Below are 27,604 nucleotides of genomic sequence, written 5' to 3'. Positions count from 1 at the left end.
CAAGGTGGATATAATGGCCCAACCAGTTTGGTCACTAGCCACATGGCCAACGCAAATCCCTTTGGAACACAGAAGCTTGAGAACCATCTCTTGCAACCATATGGCTAATGACAAAGCTCACCTTTGAGAGCATATGAGTAGTGCACCAAGGAGTACTGAACCCCTACCATAGTGTGACATGCAGAGGCTACAAGAAGATGCAGTGGTGCAGCTCCTGGGCCCTCGATCTGTATATTGCAGTTTGTTTACAAGCCCTGAAAATAGTCTATGGACCTCTTCAGAACACATTTAGGATGCATGATAAGGAAAATGTTAATAAGGGAAGAAAGCATAAAGAAAGTATTAAAAGACAATCCAGCTACTTATCAGAGAAGCTATTGTTCTTTATGAGGATGGATTAATCATTATTAGCTCTCAGTCATTGCAGGTGTATACATATTGGTAAAGTATCACTTAGATTGTTTATAGTGTTATTCTAAATTTTGTTAGGTCACCCTTTTATTTTCCTAACTTGTTGAAAAACACATTCAAGTGAAGTGAACATAGACTGTAATTAGGACATCGAAGTCTTTGTACAACTGGGTGACCTGTCATGCCACACATACAAGGGGATTGGACCTTGAGTGGCCAGGATCTCAGTCCTGTGGCTACATCGGCATTTTGGCTACTGGTGTGTGAAAATACACACACCCACACCCACACACACACACCCACACACCACATGCTTATTTTCCCTGTTCTTATGTCCTGTCATCTTTAATGGAGATTGTCTTAGCATGACTCCTTAACTAACTTATCATCCACTCACCATCTCTGCCATGGGGATAATTCTAACCTCAGTTTCTTTCATTCCCTGTCCCCCTTAATGCTCATAGGTGTACCCACAGAGCATTCTAAGAAACCAGGACTACAAGTATTAAAGAGGGATAGAAAATACTTTGGAGTAAGTTGGAGCCTATTGTTCTGTGCCTTGGCCGTGGTTCCCCCACCCACCAACATTCTCTGCTCTGGTGTTGCCCCAGGATGATTCTATAAAGATGCTGGAAGGCTGTGAGCCTTTCCATTTTAGAACACACTGACTTAGTCTGCATCTTCATTGGAAGGACTTCAGCAATCTGCATATGGGAAAGTAGCCTGATAAATTTCTGCTCCTCATCCAGCTGTTACTGCCAGTCTAGTTGTGAAATGTGACAGGACCATGGCCAACTGTGTGATGTTGAAATATGTTGCATCTGAAATTACTTTCTATCCTCCACATTGCTATGTGAATTAAGAGGGAATGACTGGCAGTGATCAGGCAGTCTAAGTCACATTTTGAATTTGCCTCAATAGGATTTATATTGATTTTTTTTGTTGTTGTTAATTGCAAGACATTGTTTGAGAAACACTGTTTGCAAGGTGTTGTGAAATTCTAGCTTGAGAATATGCTTGCATTGAGGATAACTAAGAGTATAAGATAGAATATAGATGACAACTAGTATCAGTGATATACTTCAGGTCAGAACTCAGACGAGACAAGAGAACTGTGGTCCTGAATGTCTGCCCTCAGAGGAATTAGGATTCCAGCCTGAGTCTAGACCACATAGGATTTCGATAATGGAGAGAGCAAGGGAAGAGCATTTTAGTCAGGGGAGTGACACATAAATGTGGAAGTGGGAATGTATGGGGTATGTTGGGGGACAGTGTATAGACTCTGGGAATGGTGGGTTTATGTATGTACTAAGAGACCAGGGAAAGATCGGACTGCAGAATGTATATGGGAAGATATCATGGTGCTTTGGATAATACAGAGCTCAAATTGATTTAAACAAAAAAGTCAAATGCATTGGCGCAATAACTGATAAAAGCCCATTTTTCAGGTTGCAGGCATGGTCCTCTTGGTCTGCCTCAGTCCTCCTAGATTTCCTCACAAGAAGATGGCCAGCAGTAGCCAGGGCTCTAAGTTGCTTTGTTCCCATTTATAACCATCAAACAAACAAAAGACCTGAACTTGGTTCTAACTGAAGCATTCTTATCTATCATGGAGCCAGGGAACTGCTGTGGGCTTAGAACTGGGTTCTGCTTATCTCACAACTGGTCAGATTAGGAATGAAATTGTGCTGATCGGTTTATGTCAAGCAAAGATCAAGCACTGGATCTCATTTTGGAGCCCAACAACATTCAAATCATACAGATGGTATAGAGTGATTTCCCAAAGGAAAACCTAGAAAAATGAAAACGAATGGCAGATACAGAATGGGTTACCATACAAAAAGCATTCAAAGGCAAAATTATGAATTCGAATCCTAGGACAAATGATCACAAGTGACTGTAGATTTTATTCTATAGACAGAACCATTTGCGATTTTTAGAGTATTGTCTTGGTCCTTGATTATAAGAATATTGAAATCACTTGTCACAGACCTCAGCCATATCTGCTTACATCTGGCTAAGATCTGTGATTACCAGTTTGCCTCTACTTCCTCATTCACTCCTTCAGCTCCTTAGCAAGATTGTGCATACTTAGTCAATTAGATGATCTTTATTCAGACCCTACAGAGCACCCAACATGAGTGGCTCTGAGGGCCCCCTCCTCTCCCTCCTGAGAGGGCCCTCTAAGAGCCAGACCCTACTTATTTAACATTCCCCTGTTAGAGGTTGTTCCATTGAGTCTTTCATTTGTTCACTTTAACATTAATAACAAAGTCTGTAGAATTGCTGAAGTTCAATAGAGGCCATCCATCTATCCATTCATCTATGAAATGAGTTTTTGCTGTGTGACAGGAGCTGTGCTCCCACTGGGGATGAATCCAGGGAAGGCACATGGTCCCTACCCTTGGATTTTCAGTCTGGCTGGGCTATCTGACAAATTCACAATTGTGATTTTATGTAGAATATACTGTATGCAGCATGCTGTGGAAGTTTAGAGGAGGCATTTCTCTCACCTGGAGGCATTGGCAGATGATAGTTTTTAGTTGAGGTGATGTTTTAAAAGGGTTTGAAGGCTGGGTTGAAGCAGTGGGCAGGCATTTAGGGCAGAGGAAACATGATAAATGAATCAAGGGTGCAATATTATTTCAGGAAGGCCCAGGTGTTATTCCATGGCTGGAGATATACTTCTTAGATAAATGGAAGGTAGAATGCAAATTCAGATTTATCAAACTTTCCACCTGAGATTCTGCTGAGTAGGTTGGGAATGTAGTCTGGGAATTGCATTTTTGTGTCCAACTCTCTTGCAATTACCATCAGAACCAGCTAAAGTATCAGGTCTTGGGTGCAGGAGGTAGGTGTGGGGCTAGGAGGGTTGTGGGAAAATATACTGTGGGCAGAGGAACAGAAGGAGTCTGGAGAGTATGGTCAGGGAGTCAAAGAAGGATGGGGGAGAGTTTGCAGATCTGAGTGGTCAATAGGACCTGCAGGAAGTTGAAGGCATCTGCCAGCAGAGCATATAATTTTCAACAGAGCCTACTTAGAACAGGAAATTATATTTTAAGGTTATTTTTATACAGTTGAACTAAACCATCTTTCTAGACAAAAATGACTCAAAATAATGACTTGGCTCTTAACTCTCATGCAGTCAAAAATCCAGGTTCCAAACTTTAAGTGAATTTCTTAGTCTGTTCATCTTCCTTTGGGAGTTAGGTTAGCTCAGTGAATTTGGAGTGCTCTTGAGTAACTTTTGAGGCTACTTTGCAAATGTCTTGATTCAATATTATAAGTATGATCAATTCAAGAATGGACAAATGTGTAACACTGAATCCACACAGGGGGAATCAAATGGGGTGAGTCCAGCATTTATACAATTAAGGATATTTTCAGAACTTCTTCTTAAAATCATTAAGATTAGCAAGATATTTTAATTTTCTCTCTCAGACATGGTAAGAATAAGAAGCTTCTCCAAGTATTCTTAACTAACTGATGATTTCCTGGAGTGAGCTTGATTTTCCACCTGTGGATAGTATATGATAGATTACACTTCTGACTTCCTGTGCAGTGATTTTTATTTACATGGCATTAAAATAAGAATGAGATTTCAGACTGACTCTGTTTTATGATATTGTTGGAGCTACCCAGCACTATGATAGCTTAGTGGCAGTGACTGGAAATGTCACACTTGGAAATATAGCTTTTAACTGCTTTGTGTATTCTATTGCATTTAATAACATTGTATTAGTTCAGTTTGAAAGTACAGGGTCATCACGCAATGAAGCTGAGTTGCTTCATCCTTGACATTTAATTATTTATTGTTTTAGACATTAGAGTGTGGGTTGATGGAAGGTATAGAAAAATACACTTTAAAAAAATTGACATTAGTAGGTCAGTTAGCACAGGATTTCTTAATTCTAATAGCTCTGACATTTGGGGCCAGATTAATTCTCTGTTGTTGGGGGCTGTGTTGTACATTGTTGGATGTATTGTACCACTCTGATCTGTACCTACTAGACCCAGCTTTGACAAATGTCACTAGATACTGCCAGATGTTCCCTGGAGAACAAAATAAACCCTGGTTAAGAACCATTACATTATCAGAGGCAAACTTTTTATGGGCTATATTTTTATTCTGCTATTAACTTACCTTTTAAGAAGTTTGCTCTAATTATTAAAGCTAATCCATACAATTTATTTTCATTATTCATAGATTCCATGCTTGAGAATTTGCTAAAATACATTTGTGATCCAAAATCAACACTCCTGGAACATCAGCAGTCATCTGAGAACTTGTACAGCAGTGAAAAATTTGAGTTGACCAATGCACCCTTTCCCAGCTGACGTCCACCAAGGAAATGCTCTGCTGCCTTGTTTGAGCTCTCATACTATAAACAGCTGTCCTTTTTTGCAGTCCATTTAGTGCCATGGGTTTTTGCATTTTTATACTTTTTGCTGATTTCACTGTTTAAAATGGCCCCAAGAGTAGTGCTGACATGCTATCTAGTGTTCATAAGCTCAAGAAGGCTGTGATGTCCCAGGAGAAAACACTAGTTTTGGATAAGCCTGACTCAGGTCATGAGCTCAATGTTAATGAATCAACAATATATATTTTAAAAAGTTCCTTCCTTCCTTCCTTCCTTCCTTCCATACCAGGGATTGAACCCAGGGGCACTTAACCACTGAGCCATATCCCCAGTCCTATTTTTGTATTTTCTGTAGAGACAGGGTCTCTCTGAGTTGTTTAGGGCCTCGGTATGTAGCTGAGCCTGGTTTTGAACTTGGAATCCTCCTGCCTCAGCCTCCCAAACCGCTGGGATTATAGGTATGGACCACTGTGCTGACTAAAGTGTCTTTTAAAAAGCACACACACTCTCTCAAACTAACAAGTGAATTACAACTCCAGCAGAGAACATGAGGAATGTAGCCTTTGAATCACCTCTTTAAAATCCCCTTGTTTCTGCTAATGGGCAGTATCACAGCCTTTGGGACAGGAGTCCCCTGTGTTTCTCTTTTGTTAGTAAAGCAATAAAGCTTCTTTTTCCTTTTTCTAAAAAAAGATAAGAAACAAAACCAAACAAACAAAAAAACCACACACACAAAACACAGTTATACATTGATCAGTTGAGAAAAACATTGTAACCAGAAGCTCATAGGGACTTAACCTTTTATTTCTCCTTAGAGTAATAGTTTAATATTTGCTAATTCACAGAGACTATATAGAATATAATTAGTGAAAAGAATGAAAATTGACTTTGCTATTCTAGCTTATATTTGTAGAGCCTACATTTGAAAGAGCTCATGTGATATGTTAAGCAATTAGGTTGTTTTTCTTTATATAAAAAATATAGCTACATTATGAAAACTTATAAAATAGTTGATGAGTCAAAGGACATAAACATTTTTAAAGCTTTTACATACTGTTTAAAAAGTTATGCCAATTTACAATGTAAGCTTCAATGCATCTTTGCTTTATACTGCATTTTTTTTTTGTTTGAAAAATGACAAAAGTGATACATATATGTGAGAGAAAATTCAGGTTATGTAGATGTTTAAAATAGAGTTTGAAAATCTTCCTCTTTCTCACCTTTTCCCACTTCTTCCTCAAGGATATTAAGAATTAGGTCTATGTTGTTTTAAGCTATTTTAGATGATGCACATAAAATAAATGCATTTATGCCTATAATTTAATAACTAAATATTGAATATTTGCCTATTATGTACTCTTTGCTTTATTCTTTCTTACCACAGAAACTTAAGCAGAAAAATTCTTCCTTGTTACTCATAAAATATTTATTAAAATATTTGTCAAGAGAGAAGTTATATAAATGGTGTATGTTTATAGCTACTGTTTAATTTTGTGCTATGTAACTAGGTTTTGATAAATATCTTTTAATCTAATCTTTTAATTTTTTTGCCAATAGCTAAGACTACAGAACAGTACAGAATTCAACCTTTCCCTTTTCTTCTTTTCTCTCACTAGACTTGACAGAGGATTATAAGGATTCACTTTTGAGATAGAAAAGTAGTGAATGAGTAGATGCAATTGGGTAAACATTATCCAGGGTCAATGAGGATGCTTAATCTACATTAGTACATCAGTTGTCTGTGGAATGATTACTATGTGAGGAACACTTTAGCTTCCAAGTGCTCCTCTAAACTCTGTCCCTGTCACCATGGCCTGAGACTAGAGGACACTGGAGAATGGTTGAGGCTCACTGTGTGTTTCTGGCAACACAGGGACCAGTTGGAGTATGATGAGCATCCCTTGTTCTGGATGGAGAAAGTGGCATCTTGTACCAGCTGTGTTGATTAAGTTTTAAGCCCTATTTAACATCTAAAAGCTTTAGTTTTAACTTACTATGACTTAGAGATAATAACAATGTCCCTTGGAAAGGAATGAGATTGTTAGTGGTTGTGACTGATGGAAAAACTCAGGAGAGCTACAGACCTTTGAGGTGAGTAGGTAGGTTGTTTCTGAGATTGGGCGGGGAGATGGAGGAATTGTAAAGGGTTGGGGCTGTCTTTTTTTCTACTTGGGAGAGAGTAAAGTGAAAAGCAGAACTTTATCAAAGCCAGGAAGGACTGTTTTCTAGAAAGAATGGGATGCTGCTCCTGATGGAGCTTAGTGGCCCACTAGCCAGCCTGTCAGTTTCCTTACTTGACAGGCCCAGGAGATCACTGAGGCCCAGTAAGGGTGTATCATGACATGATAACATTTCTCCCTATCTCAAATTCAGCCCCCTAGCAAGATCCCCAAAATTCTTTCTGTAGGTGCTGAGAAAATGAGGAGTTGGCCGAGATGTAGATTTTAAAAATATTTTACATTGCACTAGAAATTGATAGAATTTGATAGAATTTTTGAAATTGATAGAATTTTTGAAGGCTGTAAATTCTGTCTGACTTACAGAGGAAAAACCAAAACAAAACACCCTTCCCATAGGTTAGGAATTATTATATCTCTTCCCCATGAGATTCTTAGTTTACTCTTGGGATGTTTTTTGTTTGTGCACTGTACAGACTTTGAGATAATCATCTGAAACCTAGAGACACACACCCTTTGAAGTGTGCAGTTTCTCTTCCAAAGCATCTATGGGAGAGGCACTGAGAAGAATGTTTAAAGAAAAATATCTCAGATAGTTATCCACATTCTTCTTTTATTTTTATTCCTAAAAAATAGTGAGCAAGCATTTTTTTTACTCCACTAATTTCTAGTTTTTGAACATTTATAAAAGGATATGTTCCTTTATGTTAAACTTTCCAGTGTGTTAAAGGAGTTTTTATATATATCATTAATCATATTTGAATTGTCACTTATCATATAAGATTTAAATATTATAGAAAGCTTTAGAGTAAAAATCATAGATCAGGTTAATTGTATCCCTCCTCAAGAAAATCCTTTGCAAATAATGGCTCTTTGTTGTTTGCCTTTGAAATTTGTTAATGAAATAGAAGATTTTAACTACTGTGTCACTACATCACAAATTTTCTTTGGCTGCTGAGCTTTGTGAATATAAATGATATATTCTTTGTATTTCTTTCTGGTAGTTTCATGATTTTTGTAGTATTTATATCTCCTACTCACCTAGAATATGTATATGATAGTGATAAAGCTGTAACTTATTGTGCCGCAGTCTGGCTGGGCACAAATGCCGCAGTCTGGCTGGGCACACAATCACGAGCCACCACACAGCTTGTAGATTCAAACAGCAACTCTTTATTCCCGAACTCACACCAGCCATCTACAATCACGTTCTGGGGAAATCCACGTTCTCTGCCCAAATCCACTGGGCTTCTGTCTCCCAAAATATACTGTCTGAATCCCGTGAGAACTCAAGGGGAACTCAGGCAGCAGGATACACCCTATTCCCAGCAGGAATAATCTTAAACCTTAAACCTGGAACCTAAACTGGGAACACCCTAAACCCAATTATCCTAAACCGGGAACACCCTAATCCGCCCTGGTCCTTGAGCAAGGTCACCTACATTCAATGTCACTGCAAAATGTCCTATTTCCACGAGTCCTTCCACTAAGCAACATGGGGTACGCTGGCAAGGAAATTGTCATACCTACTTGGCTAATGGCTCCCAGCATTATTGTATTCTACATGTTTGTTTTCTAGACTCTCCATGTTGTTCTGGTGATGATTTGACTATTTCTATGATGATATCATACTGCTTTAGTTACTGTAACCTCACAGTATTAGTTCTGTCACAGAGTTTCCTCTCATTTTTTAATTAGATGATTTTAATTATCTGAAACTTTCTCTTCAAGTTTAATGGAATATCCTGTTGAGATGTTGGTTGGATTATACTTTATAAATGAATTGAGAGAGAATTGCCATCTTGTAATATTATACCTTTCCCATCTAGGAAATTGTAGTTCTTTCCATTATTTTATAGAAATAAACATCTTTTATGCATGTTCTTTAGTAAAATGTAAAATAAGGTTGGTTTGCCATATTTATAGGTAGAGCTACAACCCTTGCCCCTTTTATTTTATATTTTGAGACAGGGTCTTGCTAAATTGCCAGACTGGTCTTGAATTTGAGCTTCTCCTTCTTCAACCTCTACAGTAGATGGGACTACAGGGATGTATAATCACAGCCAGCTGAGTATAACTGTTACCAAAATGCCATTTTCTAAATGATTATTGTATCGGATTATAATCTGCTAGATTCTAGGCCGGCAGGCATGACAGTGATGTGAGATATGAGAAGAAAAAGAAAGTTTCATTCATTAGGATTCTCATACTTGTCTCTCCTCTAAGGAAGTCACAATGTATAGAGCATGTTAAAGTATGGGAGGACTTACTGGACCACTGAACCTCTTGAAGAAATGTAGGAGCACACTTTGAGAAAGGATGACTTCTAGAAACCAACTGCTGTTTTTTGTCTGAAGGAAGTTGGGAGTGAGATAGAGGTCTAGCCAGTGGCTGTGATCAGACTGGGCTGGAGTCTCTGGAAGGAGATGCTAGTGGGCCCTGAGAATAAAATGATAGGGTTGAAATTCACCAAATCCATACTAATTGTCAGATACAAAAGGATTTTGGGGACTGCACATTTGAGAGTGAATTTAGAGGTGTCAAGTACCAAATAGAAAGAGTGGCACATGAGATACAATGTGGTGGCTGAGGGCTCTGACAATTTTTTACATAGTTGGAACCCCTATATCTGGATTGCCAAAGAGTGGGCTTAGTGCATTTGGAGTCAGTTTTTCAGAGTGTAAGTTGGAACCTTGTAAACAATCATTCCTTTTTGCTAATAGATCCTGTTGTCTGGGAACTTTCAGTAGGTAAATTTCAGATTACTGTGTGTGTGTTGAAAGCTATGAGTCCTAAGACTGAAAATGAAAGGACTTGCAGAGGTGATTCCTGGAGCTTCATGTGTTCTGCAGAGGCACCTCAGATCTGCAGGATTGTGGGGCTCCAGCTTTTATCTTCTATTTCAACTGTATTTCTCAAGAAAGACTTCCTTGCATGTAGGAGTTAGGAGTGATTTCCTCAACTAGTCTTATAGCATTTGGAGAATGCAAGCATGGGATTGGGTTAGCTGTGTGCCTGTCATATTTCTTTTGACAAATGCTCCTTAACCATCTGCTTGTTCCTCACTGATTTTGTTTTTCATCTCCATGCCCATCCTTGCCCCAAACACCTGTCATATAAGTTTAGGATATAATTCTTGTAAGGAAAGAACATATATTTTTCCTCCAGTCCTCATGGGTTCTTAATTGGAATGGACCTTGTAACAACAAAAGACAGATTAATAAGACAAAAAACAAACATTTATTACCATATGTATTTCAAATATACATGGGAGACTCCTAGGGAATAACCAGTTCTCATAGAGTGACTTTGAATTCCAGCTTATTTAGCATTTTCAGCAAAGACTAATATGTTTTTAGAGAAGTAACAAGACAAAGGGAAAGGACTTTTGAGGCTCTGTGGGCACCAACTTGGGGGAAGGCCAACAATTAGATGATAAAGACTAGTTAATTAAACCTGTTAATGGAGATTCCTCTGGTGCCATCTCCAGGTCCATAAGGGTCCAAAGTTGCCTTCAATGATTGACCTTTGTTAACTTAGTAGAAGAGGGCAGGGTGTCTTTGTCTTTGTAAACCTATGTCCAGTTTTAAGTCAAGAAGAAGGAGGACAGAGAGCTCTCCTCCATCTGCTGCTTATCTAACATCAGCTCCACAGTCCTTCATGTTTGGTGGTGGCACATTCCAGTGTCATATGTTCTCAGTCCCATTTGATCCCCTATGAGTGACTATCTCCTTTTCCTTTGTCTGATAATGAAGGAGAATAGTTTGGAGGGAGGAGTCCTTTAGTATCTTGTGCAGATTAGTTGAGAGAGCTCCAAACAGCCTTCCCTGGGGATTACTGTATTTTCCTAGGATCACCGGAAGTAGAGGCAGGAGAGCTTGCCTGCAAGACTCTCCCGAGTTTGCATGGGCGGGGTCTAAGTGGATGTGGGCTGAGCCCAGAGGAATGATTGGAAGGAAACTTAGTTTCACTGTAGGACTATCAAGATGCCCTCAAATGTTCAGCCACACCCTTCCTACTTCCAATGGCCAAGTTGGAGACCTGTTTTTTAAGAGTTCTCTGGCAAATCTGGCCCTCAGTGAGTTGTGCTCTGCACAAATACATTGTGTACCTCAGTGCTCTCTTATACCTGTGCTTCCATGATCTGTAGCCATCTACTGCAGAGTTTCCACACTAGCTATGAGATAGCACTACTGTGTGTCTTTGGAAATAAAGCACATTGGAATCTCAGGAATTAGGCTGAGATAGCCAGGGTGCCTTTTGGGCTCCTACCTCTCTGGTCCCTCTTTTAAGAGTATGATTTCTCTTCTTTTCCTACAGATGAATTTGCAAGGTTATGGTTGCTTACCAGTTTGCTGTAGCCCTCTGTGCCTGCCCCAGTCTTGGTGATTTCATAAGCTTCCAGACACCCAGCTAGAGTTCTACCAAATGGGATTACTCAGTTACTGGGTTCAGAAAGAACCCCACAGGTCGAGCTGGCCTGTTTGAGTCAGGCCACACTGTGTTAGATCTATAGCCTAGGAATGGATTAACTGCCTTGGGGTGGGGGCTCTGCACTGCTTGGATAACTGGGGGGAATAAGCAAGTAGAGAAGGTCACCAGATACCCAAGGCAGCCCCCTTCAGCTGAACAGACCACAAAACATGTCTCTTACATTGTTCAAATATTTGCTAGATAAAGTGATTGATCCTTTGCTCCCAACTCTACTACTTAATGTTTGTAAGTGAAATTGCCCAACATCCCCTGTCTCTGGTTGTAAGAATTATCAAGCATTTTGGATGATGATCCCTGCCCTCCAGTTCAGCTCTTTTTTGGGGTTGGACTCAGTTGAATTGCATAATGAAAGCAGTCGGATAACATGGCAGCTCGGCACTACTACTCCTGTTGGGAAGTAGGGGATGAGGGCAGCTCTGCCAAGAACAGCATTTGTAAAGATTGGGTGATGGGACTTGAGGCCCCCATCACCCCTTTCCATGTACTCAGTGAACAGAGGCCCTCAAGCAGAGAGGGGGTCTGTGGACACAGGCTGGGAGGATCACTGACTTGCAAGTCTCTTTCCAGAGAGGAACAATGATTTATTTGCCTTTCCATTTCTACCGACTGTCCCCACGTCTCTATAGAATAGGAAAAAAAAACCCACATCATTCTAAAACAGGAGAGTAGAAAAAGGATTAGCCTCATTGGGGGAAGGCAGGTTTCTGGCTGGGCTGTACATTGCAACTTCATCAGACCCTTGTGTTATTTTTGAGTGGCAGGAATAATAGGACTTACACCTAATCAAGGAAAGGAATTCCAAACAAAAGCTTGGGTGGGGTTTCCTGGGCAGGAGTGTGATATTGTAATAAATGGGAAGCAGAGTTCTGGAGTCCAATCTCTGGTCTGATTACACAAATTATAGCAGGGGCCCTGTTTTCAAAGGAATGTAACACACCCCACTGAGGCCCCTCCTCAGGGGTGTGCCTGCATTTCCTCCAGCCTCCTTAGCAGTTTAAGCTGCCAGAGCTGCTGAGGGCTTGTGCAGAATAATTATGATGCCTTCGTTAAGGTGTCTGCCTTGGGATCATTTTCCAGGTGAGTTTACCTTATGTTAAAGTCCTCTAGAAATTCCTGTGGCTAAATCTTGTACTCTTCTCCTGAATTACTGAACAGGAAGCTAATGTAGGCATCTGACATACCAGTGATGATTGCCCATATTTCAAAGTACTTTACACTGGACAGAGGAAACTGTGAATAAAAAGTCCCTTTTCTTCCAAAAGGTACATCATCCTCTGGGACAGTGCCTGTTGCCTGTTGCTGTATTGGGTTTTCCGATTGACACCCGCAGCCTCCTCTGCATCCCTCCCTGACTCTGCCTCCCAGCTGTCCTCTCTGGCCCTCTTGCCTTGCTGCTCCCTCTTGAAGTATCCTGCCCTCATCCCCTTTTTTTTCTTTATTCAATTTTAGGATTAAACATCTGCTCTCTTGAGAATGAACCCCATTTGGCCTTCCTATGTCTTCCTGGATCTGCTCATCCTGAGTGCCCTGCGTGTTCACCCTCTTAGCCTGTATGCCCCAGTGTTAAATGATGTCTTTACTTCTTTTTCCTTTTTAATTTGCAAACCCTCAAGGCTAAGACCAGTTCCTCTTCAGACTGGTGATATGTGGCACCTAATAGATAAATCAATAGTTTGGGGATATTATGTCTTAAGCAGATGATATATTATTTTTACTAGAACCAATTTATGCCCAGTATCAGGCACATTTCTAATCATAGCCTTATCTCTTTAGGATCCTCACTTATTTTTCTTTATACCATTTTGGTTTGTTTTTAACCATATATCTCTCTGTCTCATCCCTGTTTACCCCATTAAGCCCCAACTTTTCAATTTTTGATAAAATTGACACAGTTGCATTAAGATAGGTTGGGAATAACTTAGAGCTTACTCATTAACATATTTTTATAATATAATCTTGTTATAATTATGTTATATATAATTGCTTTATATAATAATACTACATTTAAGTTTTTTATAGGTGTTCCACATCTGGGATGAGAGACATATGGGCTAACTTCAAAATGTCAAGAGCACAGTAACCATGTGGCTTACAATCACTCACATACTCCCTGACCCCTGGTGTCTATGGGCTGTAACCCTTGCTTTACTAATTGGTAAGAATGAAGTGAGGTCACCCGGGCAGCAGTGTGGCTACCTACTTGTGTCTGGCCCCAACCCTCCCCCTGCCCTTCCTGGCCCTGCCCATTCCAGCTTTCCTCAACAGCTTCTATTCTCTTAAAACACTTCTATTCTCTTAAAACACTTCTATTCTCTTAAAACACTTCTATTCTCTTAAAACACTATTCCTTTTCATACCACTTTTTACCCATGCTGGGCCTTGTGCCTGAAGTGTTTCCTGTCCTGTCTCAGTCATGGTAAGCTTCCAGCATTGGCTCCACCTTGCCTCTTCTGAGATCCCTTCAGTTTCCCCTACCAGTGTCCAAACAATAGGAAGAAAAAAAAAATGGATGAGAGCCTCCATGTGTATCACATTTGATCTAGTCATTTGTTTATGGATCTCTCCTCTCACTGGATTGGAGAGGGCAGCATTCTTAGGCAGGGCCTTGGCTTTAATTCACTTTGTGTTCCCAGTACCTAGAGAGTGCCAGGGGTACAATAACTACCCACTGATCTAACAGGTTAGGCCATAAGGGATGTTTTCTTCCTTAAAAAAAAAAAAAAAAAAAACCTAAGAGTATTTTATCCTCAGTGTGGTGTTTCACTTTGAAAATTATGACACAGGCCTTTCATGTTGTCAAGAAGGTTTAGGGCTCTACTCCATGGGGTCCTATTTTACAGATGAGGAAGTACAGATTCTCAAACCATAGCCACCCATCTTGGCAGATGGTAATGTGGACCTTGTCTTCACAGTCCTTGCCAAGTGGTCTTTTCCCCATAGGAGACACTTCTATAAACTTGATGATAACCACAAGCTGGCAGGAGGTTTCTAGTTTTCTTGTGGGGCTGAGAAGCTAGATTTCAAGGGAACAGGCAGAAGTTCCAAAATCATCCCTGGTACAATCTGAGTTGATTGTGTGTTCAAATGCTGCTCTCATGTTGGTGGCCTTGCTCATTTCAGTCTGCAAACTATGAAGATTTTAGAGGTGAATGAGAAAGGAGAGACGAAGTGCTCTGTGGGTTGCAGAAGGCTGTGTGAAGGTTAATGCTACTCCTGGATTGTGCCCCTGATAGACTCTTACAGATTGCACTTCTGTGTTATTTTCCCTGAGCACATTAATTTTACTGGGTAAGATACTGCATTCCCTTCATTGGTACACATGTAGTCAGAACTGCTTATAAATAAATATTCCATTGTCGCCTGCGTAATTAGACCCAGGAAGGGGAGAGGCGCATGTAGGAACTGCTAATTTGTGTGCATCAGCTGGCTGGAAATTCACCAGCAGCGAACCCAGACAAGCCGTTGATGAGTGTTAAACATCACAGGGTCCACATGCTGGGGGAGGTCCCCAGACAACACCCAGGGGACAGAAATCTTTCTCCTGATTGCCGGAAATGAATGAAGTCCAGAAATACTATTTCTTCTTTTTTTTTTTTTAATTTTTAATATTTATTTTTTAGTTTTCGGCAGACACAACATCTTTGTTTGTATGTGGTGCTGAGGATCGAACCCGGGCCGCACGCACGCCAGGCAAGCGCGCTACCGCTTGAGCCACATCCCCAGCCCCAGAAATACTATTTCTAAAACTGTCTATGATATTCTTTTGGTACAAAAAAAATTTCATTAGTTTGGATTATGAAAAGTCACCTAATGTAGGGAATTATAGGGACAGTTTTAAAATATGAAAGTACAAACATAATGAATTGCACAGAACTGACAGATGATAGGCCTAAAAGAGATTTTTGAAATACGTTCTGTAACACAAATTTGACATTGTCCAATAAAGGATTTTAGGGAATCTAAGTTAATGCATAAGAACAATAGTTCACTATCACTTCATAACGATGTAGTTCTGGATGGCTAAAAAGAGACTTTGGCAATAGTTGGGTCCTTAAATTCTTTACATAGCCAAGTGTTAATTTGAATAAACTTGAAAGTTTTATTACCCTTATTTTTCTAGACAGACCATTTAAACTTCCAATTGTGTAGGTCTGGGACTATTTCACACTATGAATTAGTCTGTCTGCATTAACGACATTTTCCTATGCTTTAAATTGGCAGATATTTGACTGATTGGTAAGTAAAGCAGTACTAGTCAGCTTTCAAAGAGTAGGAAAATGTTTTTCCCTGCCCTCAAAAGTTTCCAGTCTACTATATAAAACACACAAACTGGCATTTTACCCCACAGTCTGGACTTTGGAATCAGATGGCTTTTCTGTTCAGTAATCATGGGAGTGTGTTCCTTAACCTTATAAGCCTCAAGTTTCTTCATCTGTAAAATGCAGATTAATTTACTTCTTAGGGTTGTGAGGAAAAGGAAGGGGACACGTAAACTCTCAGGCATGTGTGTTCATCACTTATCCATGTGGCTGCTGCAAATGTGGTCAGGGAGAAATGATGTAACATGGCAAATGTTCTATTAGATGAGGTATGTGCTATGATCTTAGGGGAATTCAGAGGTGTGAACAGGTGACTCCTGATGGAGGTATGGGCCAGCTGAGGGTTGTAGCTAGGGATGACATTAGGAAGGAGGCTACATGTGAGCAGGATGTCAGTGCCTTTCAGGAAATGTTTATGGAGCATTGACAATGTACCAGAGATTTGCTGGGGACTGGGGTTACAACAGTGATTCAAAACCAAGAAAAACCCATGCCTTCGTGGGCTGCATTCCAGTGGGAGAAGGAAGATCAGGAAAGCACACCCCAGGCACTCAGACACACCAAGGTGAAGGGCATCCGACAGATTCTGGGAACATAAAGTCATTAATTATGGCAGGAAGGGTGTTTATAGGAGTCTGGGGAAGTGGGTGGTGAGGTGGGAGGAAAGTCCACATATGTAGGGAGGGTCCTTTGCATCTTTCTAAAGCTCCCTGGCAGCAGTGAGTAGTTATGGAAGGCTTGATTTTTCTTTTTAAAATATTTTTTGTCTTGTTGTCATATCTATTCATAGAAACATCTACAAAATTAAAAAGTAAGAGAGATGAACAGTCATAGCTCTACCACTCAGGAAAAATGTTTATTTGGACTAACTTCCTTTCAGTCCCCCTTTCCTCATAGGGCTAACTGGTGTTCTGTGTGTGTGTGTGTGTGTGTGTGTGTTTTGTGGTACTGGAGATGGAATGTAGGGCCTGGCACATGCTACACAAATACTCTACCATGAAGCTACATCCCCAGTTCTGGTTAATCAGTTTATTTCTTGAGTTGACAAGTTATAAGCATACCACAAGTACAATTTAGCTGTCGGCTTTTTTCCACTTATATGCTTATAGAGTAAGCATTTTCTCAAGTTTTCATGAGCAATATTTTTCTGGTTAAGAAATGTTCAGTCAAGAATATGACACATGGTGAACTTAACCAACTTTTTCTCATGGATCATTAAGTTATTTCAAGTCCATATTGGTACAAAGATTGAATGCTAGCATGTTTATATAGGAAAGCACTTCTGCATCTATATTACTTCCTGATATGAAATCTGAAGCCCTGTATTTACCAGTTCAAGGGGCTGGATGTTTTCAAAAATATTTGAAGCACAATGTCAGTCCTCCCCAAACAGATTGCACCATCAAAAAAGCATCTTAAATGTTGATGTGTCTTGGGGATGCCTGGGGATGTGGGGATGTGGTCAGTAGATTTGAGCAGTGAGAGGTTGGAGGGAATCAGAGCAGAAGCAGGAAACGCCTCCTCAGCATGTTGCATTTCTGAGGCACAACGAAAAGACCCTACTTGAATGTGAGATGTGCAGGGTTATAGTGCAGCCTCAACTGGCAGGCCAGCAAGAGTGGGTTTGTAGCTGAGGATGATGTGTTTGGAATGGGAATTCCCTCTCGTCCTTACATACTAAACTTTTACTTAAATGTCACCATCCCTGTTGAATTATCTGAGCCCATCATCCAGACATTAGCATTTCATGTACCTAATTATTGTTTAATTAAAGTACATAAAATAGGGAGAAGGGAAGAGGAGCTAGGCAAGGGGTGTGGCTTGGGCAAAGAATATGACCTTGCTTCAGGAGCATTGGGTGGCAGGGAGCATGCTAGGGTGAGGGGAATGAACTCCTGGATCAGGTGAGGCAGGGTTGAGTGCTGGCCAGGCTCTGAAGACATGGACCCTTGGGTCATGGGTCTGGCTTCTTCACTAACCACTAATTGTCCTGGGGCAACTATTCAAACTGCCTCTGCTTCATTTTCCTCAGGAGACATGCCAACGGTGGCAATCTTTCTATGTCTGCCTTCCTCCCTTCCAAACAACAACAACAAAAAGGAATTCCATCATCTTTGTGCAGGGGCCATGCTAATCTCTGTATTGTTCCAATTTTAGAATATCTGCTGCCAAGCAAGCACTAGCAATCTCTTTTAAATGTAGCATTAAACAATTATTTTTAGACCCATATATAAGAGGTAGCAATTTTAAGAAAAGACAGGGAAGGATGAAATCAAAATGCAGAATGAGCAGTTACCTTTTATGGTTGTTGAAACAGTGTGTGGCCCATGGGAAGTGCTCTGTGAATGTTAGCGGTGGGGTTGATGACAGCCACTCCTCAGAGGATCCACATGACTTTGAGGTTGCCTTTCTCAGGGACCATTTGGAAAAGCTTGTCTCTTTGGGTGGTGCTCTGGCCCATGTCAGATGGGAGGGAGCACATTTTCCCTTGACTACATCCCAGAGCAGGTCCTTTGGAAAATATCTTTGGTCTGGATTTCAGAGCTGCATACATATCCCCTAGCCCTGTCCTTCTGAGCTCATCCCTGGCCATGGGAAGATGCCCTGGTAGATACCCTGCTGCAGCCTCACCTGGCAATTTTGAGAGCCTGGTACTCGACAGTCTGTGTTAGATCAGGTATAGTTCATAGAATTGCCTTTACAAAGTGCCACAAGTGGGATGGCTTACAACCATAAGAATTTGTGTCTCACAACTTGGAGACCACAGGTGCAAAGTCAGCATTTCAGCAGAATCAGACTCCCTTAAAGGTTCTAGGGGAAATCCTTCCTTACCTCTCAGCTTCTGTTGACTCCAAGGACTCCTTGCCTTGAGGCTACTTGACTGCACCCTATCCCTCTGTCTTCATATAGTCTTCTGATTGCTCTGGTCCTTGCTTCTTCTCTCATAAAAGAACATTTCTCATTGGATTTAGGACCCATCCACCTAATTCAGGATGATCTCATTTCAATACTATAATTAATTACATCTGCAGAGATCCTTTTCCCAAGTAATGCCACATTTACAGATTCTAGGAGTTAAGATGTGGATTTATATTTTTGTGGGACCACCATTTAGTTCCTTCAGGCCAGAGGTTGAGTGTGTGTTCTCATGGGAGAATCAAAGAATCCCCTCTGACATTTCCTTCTGTGCCCTAAAGCCATGGATGCATGGTTTGGGGACAGGACATCTCTGGCTAAACCCTCTGGCTTGAGGACCTCACTTCCTTTTTAATAGAAGTGCCTCCCACAGCAGGGAGGTGTTAGCTCAGCATTTGATGCCCAGGACCACCAGGGTATTAGGACTACTTTCGCAGACACACTCTGGGACCCAGACTTTCTTGAAAGATGGCATTTGAAGCTTACATGTGAGATCAGTGTGGTTTGCTTCTTACCTTAGTAGGTGGATTTGGCAGTTGTCGCTGTGATTGAGTTTTTGTGGTAAAGAGGAGGGGCTGTGAAGAACACAAGCTCCGTGGCACCTGAAAGATTTTGTGATCATGTAGTCTAGGCACAGCTGAACTCCAGTTACCACTTTATTATAGAAACACTCCACATATGTGAATGCAAACAGTATAATTCAAGTTAGAAGCTAATTTTGGTTGTCGTGGAGGTCAGTGTAGGTTATCGTTCAAGGTTAATAAGCAACCTAATGCTACTGTACCCTGGAGTAATAATTTTTTTAGTTGTATATGGACTCAATGCCTTTATTTGTTTTTATGTGGTGCTAGGATCGAACCCAATGGCTCACACCTGCGAGGCAAGCACTACCCCTGAGCTACAACTCCAGCCCTGGAGTAATAATATGTGAGAGCTTTTTTTCAGTGATATTTGTTTCTTTCTCCTTTTTTGTCACCTGGCTTTCTTTACTTTAGCGTCCTTCACTTTCCATTTCTCAAGACTCTTCAGTGATGCTGAAAACATGAACAGAATTGCCCTGGGGGTATGAATCTGGTTTCAAAGTAGCTCCATCAAAAAGCTTAGGTGCTTTTCAGGATCAGCCTTCTTAGGCCACATTCCCTTCTTACCACTGTGGGAAGGGTGCCAGGCTGCTCTGTGGCTCTTTTCCAAGTGTGTCAACCACCAGTTGGTTTCCAGTTCATCAAGAGCAGAATAATCTTGAGTAAATATGGCCGTTGGAAAAAAGCAAATATTTGTCTTGGCAGTCGCTGTCCCTCAAGAGTCTGGGCCTCTTGTGTTACTGGACCAAGTAGGATCTGCACCAGAGGACATGACATTGAATACTGTATCTGGTTAAAAAAAACACCTTAGTAGAAGCATACAAATAAAGGACATGTAAAAGGTAGTGTCTTTACCTCTCTGCTTTTGCCTCTCTCCCTGTCTCTTTCTGTTTCTGTTCCCTTTCCCAGACACACCTGAATATTCCTTTGCTTTTCATTTCAGTTGCCCAAGCTAGGGTTTTCCACTTGACCCTGTTGACATTTTAGGTTAAAGAAGTCTTAGTTATGTGGTGCTGTCCTGTGTATCAGAGGCCTGTACCCACCCCCACATGTTGTGTCTCCACACAATACCAGATATGCCTTGGTGGTGACTGAGTACAAAATCACCCCAGTGGAGAAGTGCTGGATTAAGCTAGTCCTTCCTAAAGTACTTGGTGTAGTTCTGGTCACACACAAGACCTTCTGAGTTAGGTGGAAGCAGAAGAATCCATGTGTAGGCAGTGGTATGCTTGGGTCTCTTAACCTCTTCTCTTCTTGAGAGTCACCTTCCAACCCAGTTGGGGTCAACATGGCCACAACTTGGCTCTTACCAAAGTGAGGGCATCTGGTGCTGATGACATTGACATTGGCTGTGAATGCGTAGAGCAGGCATTAGCTATTTTCCTTTCCAGGCTTATTGCCATTCCTTCCGTTGTTTAGAAAGGGGGATGCCAATCACACTAAGGGTGCTCAGGAGATGTACTTGACACTTGGCAGCTTCTGATTGCTCGATTCTTCAGCTAGGCAGCAAAGCATGACAGGAGTCTCTTGCCCACCACAGTGGTGAAGCAGTCAAACTTACTTTGTGTCATCAGAGAGGAAGGTGCAGAACTTAGATGTCAAGGTGACATGATGTTTGGGCAGATGAGATTCCTGGACCTTCTCAAGTGTGACTGTACATATGTTCCTCCAGCCAGTGTTGCTTCTTTAGAAAACTTCAAGGAAAGACCCTGTCCCTATGAAACTGTTGATCTTAAAGATTTAAGCATTGTAATCACTTTAAAAAGCATACTTTGGGAGATTAGAGTTGTTGCAGTAAAGTCTTAGTAGCACAATTCTCGTGTTGCTTCCTTTTTATTTGCTGTGGTTAACGCTTTTTCTTGAAAAATTCAAATATAGATTAGTCTAATGAGTCACATGTACTTCCTAGCTTCAGTGATTATCAATACTTGACTCATCTTGTTTCATCAAGAATACCCCCTACTCACCTGATTATTTTGAATGAAATCCTCACCTTCATATCGTTCTTCTGTATATATTTCAGTGTGCAATTCAAGAAGATTAAGGCTCTGTTCTTAATTATTATAATCCCTAAAAATAAACGAGCCATTATTGCACCTAAATATTCCTTAGTATTATGAATCCATTGAGTGTGGTTGAAAAGTCTCCTAGGTCTTCTTAGTCTCCTCTGATCTACCTCATCATTTAATCTCACTGTTCCAGGGTGGGATGGATCCTGGACACCTGCTTTCCTTCTCCTGTGTCTCCTATGGAGATCCTGAGCCTGGTGCAGGCATCTGGCAGGAACCTCAGAGATTCCTACTTTTCTCCAGTTTTGCCTATGCCTTTCCTTCCAGGCTTTCTAGCTTGTCACAGGGCACAGCCTTGCCTCAAGGGAAATGTTCAGCTAGCAGGTGCTTTGAATCCCTAGACAGCAACTCCCCTCAGACTATCATTGATTGGGCTCTGTTAGCTTTCTTTCCCTGAGATGCAGCTTTTTAAAAAAAAATCTACTCCATGCAAAATTTTCTATGCCAGGATCTGTGGTATCAGCCAGGATCCTAGAAGTTCATGAAGATGGAGTACTTCATGAAGCATTCTAGCAGTGAAAGAACCAAGCCAGACACACTTCCCAGCACTTTCACTGCAGGTAACTTTCATGGCCCCTGTTTCTCCTCAGTCACTGTTACCTTGCTAGGTCTGAAGGGTTTATGTAGGTTTCTGATTCCCTGGTGGCACTCCCAGGTCCTACCCTCTGCTTGGCCACTGCCTCCTCCTGACACACCCTCCCCTCCCAGTCTTGGCTCAGTGGCTGCTCCTTCCGCAGTCTTGTGCTGTCCCCTCCTGGCTAATGCCTGGCTTGTCCATGGACATAGGCCTGTGCTCATGGGCTTCTCAACCCACCCAGCCTCTCTTCTCAGAGCTGGCACTGTGATGTCCCTACAGGTGAAGTTATTAACAACCCAGACCCCAGCTGGCCCTTGGCTCTCTGTGGCAGGCTTTTCTTCCAGCCAGTAGCTAGTTCTCATAATCATGCCCTGAATTATGTGAGGTCTCTCCAGAATTTTTGGCCCTCTTGACATTTTCTGTCTCCCCTGTTCATATCCCCTCTCTTGCTCTTTGTCACTGTAGTCTCCCTATGGAGGAGACTCCTTGTCTGCCACTCTGTCAAGCACCCTGCTTTCTCTCCCTCTACCTTCTTCCAGTTCTCTTCTGCGTGACCCCAGCTCCCTGATACCCTTGCCTAGTGCTCTGGAGGAAGCAGAGAGCATGGTCTCTCTGCCCTCAGGTTAACTCAGCCACCTTGATGAACCATTGGAGACTGGTGTCAGCACCCAGTGAGGACTCAATGCCTCAGCCTGGGCCTTTTCCCACATAGCCTCCTTCTGGACCCTTGGTACACACTTGCTCAGGCTCCTGTAGGAGACATGTAGCCCTTTCTCCTCTCTCCTCAGCACTTGTTCGTCATGGAAGAACACCCTCCTCCTATCTCTGTGGATAACATTTTCCTGAGATGTCTCCTCTCCCTTTGGATACTCCAGGATGATGGAAAAGAATTTGGGATGGAAGACAATGGCCCCCTTCCCACCTCCCAGGGCTCCTTTCTCAAGTAATCCCCTCCTTCCCTTGGCCATGATTTTTTTTTCTTTCCTTTTACTTCTTCCCTCAGTATATACCCTGCAGGAGTTCCTGATCTTCCAACAACAAACCAACCTTCTGGGTTGCCTTGAGGTGTATGCTTTATTATTCCTTATACCGATGAGGACACAGTGGCTTATAGCGGCTGCTGCCCAAGCTTACACCAATTGGTTGGCAATAGAAGCAGGTGGGGAGCTCAGCTACCTGACTCCCTGCCTTCACCCTTCAGCTTGGGGCAGAGGAGAAAGAGACAGTCTACCTAGGGGCCCCATCCTTGGCTGGGTAGAAGAGCCTTGGGACCAAATGTAACTGATGGGACACCAGTGGGAGTATGTGAGGCCTTCCCCTGCCTTACTCTCAACTCCTTGATGTTTTAGGTACCATCTGCCTTCCCATCTCAGTTACAAATTGTTCAGGGACTATCACTTCTGTTAGGTCTCTCAGAATACCTTGTGCATAGTTGATGCTCAATAATGGGCCCCCTACTTACCTAGAAGTGTTTAGCCTTTAACCGTAACTTGGAAGGCTTTACAAAAAATGATTTATTTTCTTGTGTGTATAATGAATACTATATTTTTCTTAGTTGACATATAATCATTCCATATATGAACTTCCATATATGAACTTTAGTTGGTATTTATTTTTATATCTCTGAAATCAGGACCCATGAACACTGTATTATATTACATTATGGTTTATAATCCATGACATTATATAATTAAAGAAATATGGCATTTTGGTTGTAGGTGTGAAAATATGTGTCACAGATTCTAATCCTAGCTATGTTATGAGAATCATTGTTTCTCTCACCTCTCTTAGCAGAGGCATTTACCTTTTGCAGTGCAGAGTCTCGGCTCCCTTTATCTATTTTCTGCACCCTTCTACCTCCCTGCAAATGTGGAGGGAAGTCACCAGAAAATCAGGGATTCTGGTGGAGTGGTCTAGGTCAGTGTTTCTGAAAGAGAGGAACATTTTCTTAATATCTGTTTTAGGTGGATGTCCTTTTGTAAAATTCAATAAGCATGAAATATTTGAAGAAACATAAAATACAATTACATTTTTAAAAATTAGATTCAGCCAACATAAATCACTTTGTCCAATTGCTCTAAGAGTTTCCAACTGTTCTTATTTTCCATACTTGTATCATTGGGGACCAGTCACAAACTGGAGCAGGCACACCACTCTTTGGGAAGCTCTGAGCTAAATAATGGAAGTTTTAATTGTCCAGCAATTTCCATGGTATCACCTTTTAAAAATGAGTCCAATTTCTTCTGATCCCTAGGGACCATGGCTGGGAAACACCCTAAAGTTCTAAAGAGATCAGGCAGTAATGTTTGTGTGACTTACTTTTAAGGAAAAGTCGTTGTTCAGTCTACATTAGATATTCATTTTTTCATCGAGTGAAAACCAATCGAAGGCAGGAGGGGTCTATTCTCTCTTATGGAAAATGCCCAATTATCCTTTGCTTTATAGCAGAACTGTGGATTGGAATATTTTCCCAGCTATACAAAATGGAATTCTAGAATCCCAAGTAATAACAGCCAGAAGTAATTTTATCTTTTTCTGATTGTGAGATTAAAAAATATGGATTTTAAATAGCCTTTTAAATAGCACAGCAGTTAAACGTGTTGACTCTCAGTCTAGAGGGGGCCATCTGCTGATTGATTACATGATCTTTTACACTCAAGGTAGCTGTGATTATCTTACTGGAAACTTAAATATTTAAATCTTAACGAGGATTGGCAGAAACCATTTGGAGAAGTATAGGAAAGAATTTAGCAAAGAATTTCAAGTGAATTAATTTACACTTTAGGGTTGTGTTTAATTTGTTTATGGTGAATTGACATGAAACATGTTTATGCAGTTGTTAAAAAGGGAATTTCAACCTAGAGGAGCATTATCCTAGAAATATAATACCAAACTCAGACACAATTTCAAATGCTCTAGAGCCATGTAAAAAAGTGAAATTTTAATTTTGATATATTTATGACTTATAGTCTCTATAGCTGCATTAGAAAAGTGAAATTAATTATGTATTTTATTTAACCCAATATATCCAATTATACTTCAAAATATAATATAAAAATTATTAATGAGGTATTTAAAAAATATTTGAAATCTCACATATTTTATACTCATTAAAGTTTCAATTCGGACTAACGCCCTTTATACTGCGTGGTTGTCAAATATGACTAGCAGCTACAATATTGAGTAGAACAGAACTAAGGAATCAGGCAGACCTAGCACAGTGATGCATACCTGAAATCTCAGCTAATTGGGAGGCTGAGGGAGGTGGATCATAAGTTCAAGGAAAACATCAGCAACTTAGTGATACCCTGTCTTAAAAAAATAAAAAGATGTAGGGTGCTGTTCAGTGATGGATCACTTGCCTACCATGTACTAAGGCCCTGGGGTCGACCCCCAATACCACCAAAAGAGAGAGAGTGGAGAGAGAGAGAGGGAATTGGGAAAATTATTGAATTATGATTTTCTCCAAAATGATGTTTTAAGTGATTTCACAGTTACTTCCGAGTGGACAGCATGGACCTTCTGGGGAAGGTCTGGCACACGTAGATATTTTTAGCAGGTGAGTTCCTACGGGTAGGCTGGTTTTCTCATCCACGGAGCAGGGAAAGAGCAAAGAATTTTTATGCCTTATAAAAGAGTCCAGGAAAGAGACTCAAGCAGGACAGTATTTTTTTTTTCTTCATTTCAAGAAGTTGGAAAGGGAAAAAAAAATGAAATGATTTTTGTTTTGTTGTTTGAGTAAAAGGGTGATATGGGGGGAACTTATTTCTGGAAAAGACTTTGCTATTTGAATGTATGTTTAGTCTATTTTTGACAAAGAGCAAGTAGGGACTGAGTGACTTTGGCCAGAGATGCTGGTGCTGGGAATGACAGAAGCATAATGGGAGGGAGAAGCTCCTAGCTGAAGGGCAGGAAGCAATAGCCAAGCGTGTTAGTGGGAGCATTGAGCTGGAGTCCTGTCTCTCGCCTCTGGAACAAGGCTGGGAGGGGAGATGTCCTGCCCAGGGCCTCCCAGCCAGCTCCTGTGCCACCAGAAATTCTCCCTGAGACCTGTTGAGCCTTGCCGGCATCACTAAATAATGGAAGTTTTATTTGTCCAGCAATTTCCATGGTATCACCTTTTAAAAATGAGTCCGATTTCTTCTGATCCCTAGGGTCCATGGCTGGGAAACACCCTAAAGTTCTTCAGAGATCAGGCAGTAATATTTGTGTGACTTACTTTTAAGGAAGTGTACAGCAGGGAACAGAGAAAACAAGATGCCTACAACTTTATTTGATAAATGTCAAATCTGTATCTTTTCATATTTAAAAATATTATTCTTATAGTCATTCTTAAGTCATATGATATGTGATTTGTGCTTCAAAATAACCTCCAGTGAGGTCTGGAGAAGAAATAAAAGGAGGTCTTGATGGAAGACTTGGTCAGGACTTGATCATTGCTGAGGCCGCGTGACGAGTACAGATGCTGCTTGGCCTCATGATGGGGTTTTTGTGCTGATGAACCCATCCTAGGTTGAAAATGCCATAAGCCACAAAAGTTTTTAATGCACCTAGCCTACCAAATATCCTAGCTTAGCCTCGCCACCTTAAACACACTCTTTGCTTATGTAAGCCTACAACTGGGCATCTGGAGAGAACATCATACTATATATCGCTAGCCTGGGAAAAGAAAATCCCACATTGGAACTACAGTTTCTACTGAATGCTTATGGCTTTTGCACTGTCATAGGTTCAAAAATTATAATTTGTATCTTGAATCAGGGACCCTCTGTGCATAGGGTTGCATTATAATAGTGTCTTTAGTTCATATGTATATGGCTTTTTAAACTAAGTTTTAGGTGTTTACATGGTGCATGAAGTTGAAAAGAATTCTGAAATCCCATCTCCCAAAGAAAACCACTATGAACTGAAAACATTATTTTAAAACCATTTACTAGCTATTTCACAGTGCAAAAATGCCTTGAAGAGATATAGGAAGGTCAATCTGAATGGTGGGTGTGTTGTGCTCAGCCTGTGAGGGAGGCCCCTATGGCTGCATTTTACAGAGGAAGGAGGTGAACACACAGGACTCCAGCCGCATGTGTGCACACAGCCTGAGTGTGAGGGAGCAGGTTGCCCTGGTCTTAGTTACCTGGCATCAGGCTCCATGCCTGAGTATACCTTCCCTGTCAGTCTTACGATGCTGTAGGTGAAATGGGTAAAAGAAAACATGACATAATTAATTGCTAAATTATGTGGGGGAACCTCTAAGACCCATGAAAATTCAGAGAACTCTAAGATTAGGGGAAACCATGGGGGACAGTAAGCTTCTTAGAAAAGTGGGGATTTGGGATGACAGATCATAGATGGGAGGGAGGAGACATAAGGCAAAGAATTCATTTTCATAGGATATGGAGAGGAGGATGAAGCTTCAATGACAGCAGTCCAGTTTGCTGGGAGGTGTTTTGTTTTTGAATGAAATGGACCATAATGAATATGCAAAGAATCATTGGTCATGTGAGGAGAGAAGAGAGGTATTTAGTTTTTTGGAAAACATACCAGTTGGCAGTTTACGATGACCAGATTTCACAAGGGATCATAGAGCAGAGAAATTGCTTTTGAATTATAGAGTTTGAAGATTATAGTAATGTTAATCATGACCAAATGGTGACAGGTTTGTTCTTATAAAAATCAAGTCCTGTTTCTACATTATATATCTC

At 41.0% G+C, this 27,604-nt stretch overlaps 1 protein-coding gene and 1 pseudogene across 8 annotated transcripts in view; one reads left to right on the top strand and one right to left on the bottom strand.

Annotated features, from left to right (window-relative positions):
* Positions 1-27,604, top strand: part of Tln2 (talin 2) — a 395,739-nt gene that overhangs the window by 128,018 nt on the left and 240,117 nt on the right. The window contains exon 1 of one of the 8 annotated variants that reach the window (XM_048793708.1): positions 12,502-12,520. The exons of the other annotated variants lie outside the window; for them this stretch is intronic. The gene's annotated coding sequence lies outside the window, so the exon portion shown is untranslated. Of the gene's footprint in view, positions 1-12,501; positions 12,521-27,604 lie in introns of those variants that run through there. 8 annotated transcript variants of the gene reach the window in all.
* On the bottom strand, positions 17,844-17,942 carry LOC125613473 (annotated as a pseudogene).

This window comes from Marmota marmota, unplaced genomic scaffold (genome assembly GCF_001458135.2).
Source record: "Marmota marmota marmota unplaced genomic scaffold, marMar, whole genome shotgun sequence".
NCBI lineage: Eukaryota > Metazoa > Chordata > Mammalia > Rodentia > Sciuridae > Marmota > Marmota marmota.
The sequence above is the reverse complement of the archived record's forward strand: the minus strand, read 5'-3'. Positions and strand labels throughout refer to the sequence as shown.